We start from the raw sequence: 2,500 nt of genomic DNA, 5'->3' as shown, positions 1-2,500 counted from the left end.
CAGGCACAGGTTGGAAAATTTGGTGAGTTCAGACAGCAGCCTCTCTGAAACCTCACCAAGTGCTGGATTGAGTATTTGTTTTAAGTGTTGAGGCCTTAAACCGGTGAAACCTCCTGCTGAACCCTGTGGAAATGACATAGCAGCTTTATACACATCAGCATCCAGTAAGGTTAGATGTTCTTCGCCTGCTGCAATGTCAGGGAGGTCAATGTTGGTACTGGGAGCCCTGGGTGGATGTTTGTCCTTCAGAGCTTGCGCCGTGCTGACGTCCTTGGGAGCGATGGTATCCTCACTGGTTATAAGTCTCAAAGCTCCAATAGTATTACCCTTATCTATTTTTTTGCTAATTTGGGCTCTGATTTTTGAGGTGTCGGGTGTCCTGTTGTTGGCATTTGCCCGGCGGGTGTTTGTCGCCCTAGGGGGGAGACGGACGAGGTTGTCATCCCTTGGGAATGCATTTATTGCCCTAATAACATGTGTTGCTAGTGACTTGTCCCTCCTTGGTGGGACAGCCAAACAGGCATTGCCAAAAAGCAGCAAGTTGTCCCAGGATCTGTTGTTTGAAGGAGCATCGTTGACTTTCTTCAGAAGGTCAGTGAATTTGCTAGCAGCATGAGGGCGAGCTGCTTTGGGGATGTGTGTCAGAGTCCTGGTGGATGTTAATTTGATTGCAGATTTGAGGTCCTCTGTAGAGGTGAAGTCACGGTAGCTGTCAGCCCTGTCTGCTGGGGGAGGCTGTTGGTTGTTCTCATTTGGAGCTCTCCTGAAGCCTAGACATCCATTGTGTGCACGGATGTTGCCAGATGTGGGATTGAGTGCACATTCCCTGTGGCACACCCGGCAGATGCCTCGTGAACGACAGCTTTGGCTCTGTCATGAAGATTCCTGGGAACCCGCGACTACTTGTGACATTGCTGATATCGTGGGGGTGGGAGGGCGCCAGCTGTGGGGTGACGGGTGAAGGGCAGCATGATTGCATGGGGGATGAGGGTGGGGGAGTAGCGAGCGGCGCAACTTGTAATTGGTGGGGCACTAAACGGCAACACCATTGGTCAGGAAGTCAGTGGGCCTAGGCTGGGATGAGGGGAGGGGTTCTGGGATGGGGGAGGGGGGAGGGAGTGGCCCTGTGTGTTCGCTCAAGACGCACATCACTGACTGACTTTTGCTAATTGTTATACACTTCTTGTTCCATTTAGAAAAAAACCCTCGCCATTTGGCACACTAATCACCATGCTCACACTATTAACCGAGGTGTTCTTCTGTTCACCATCCAATGACCGTGTCGTGGGCGGCCACTTCCTTCCCCAACCCACGACCCCGGCCGATCACAGATGTAAACAAAACCTCCTCCACACCTCCACTGCCAGGATCCCCTCACAACCGCTACTTCCCAAATCCCAACATGCACACTGCACTTTCACTGTTACAGAAGCAATGGTCCGATGTAGAGGTTTGTCACAACTCTGTGATCTCCGGTCGATACTCACGATGATGTCTGCCGAAACTGGCCCGCGTAAACCATGTTGGTTCCTGGTTTACACACACAATGTATGGAGCACCACACACTGGCTCCCTCCCTCCACGCCGGCAAGCGCGTATATATATGTCGTGCCGAATATGTAAAACTGGTCTATTAGCAAGAACTCATTTAAAATTAAGTCCTTTCTGAAATTTTCTCTTATACGTTTAAAGATATATTTTTTTCATTAATGTTAATGTAAAAAAAAAATTGTTTTGCACCAAAAGAATCTTGGAAAACTTACCTAACCTTATTCTAACAAGCGCAATTTATTTTAGCCTAATCCTACTAAATATATTTTAAAAACGTTTACAGTAATTTAATACTAAACACAATGAAATATATTTTTTTTTCGTTAGGTTCAGAATGATTTTTGGCGAAATTATTGCATACATAAATTTTAGCCTGTCCTATATGGCAAGATGAGCTCTGTTATTTAAGCCAAGATCGCAAGTTCTGCCTATTCGGCACGACATATATATATATATATATATATATATATATATATATATATATATATATATATATATATATATATATATATATATATATATATATATAATATATGTATATGTATATATATGTATATATATATATATATATATATATATATATATATATATATATATATATATATATATATATGTGCCGTGCCGAATAGGCAGAACTTGCGATCTTGGCTTAAATAGCAACGCTCATCTTGCCATATAGGACAAGCGAAAATTTGTGTATGCAATAATTTCGCCAAAATCATTCTAAACCTAACGAAAAAAATATATTTCATTGTGTTTGTTTAGCATTAAATTACTGTAAACGTTTTTAAAATATATTTAGTAGGATTAGGCTAAAATAAATTGTTCTTGTTATAATAAGGTTAGGTAAGTTTTCTAAGATAATTTTGGTGCAAAATTAAAAATTTTAACATTAACATTTATGAAAAAAATATATCTTTAAACGTATAAGAGAAATTTTTAGAAAGGA

Source organism: Cherax quadricarinatus, chromosome 17 (genome assembly GCF_038502225.1).
Source record: "Cherax quadricarinatus isolate ZL_2023a chromosome 17, ASM3850222v1, whole genome shotgun sequence".
Classification (NCBI taxonomy): domain Eukaryota; kingdom Metazoa; phylum Arthropoda; class Malacostraca; order Decapoda; family Parastacidae; genus Cherax; species Cherax quadricarinatus.
This window is presented reverse-complemented; position numbering follows the sequence as displayed.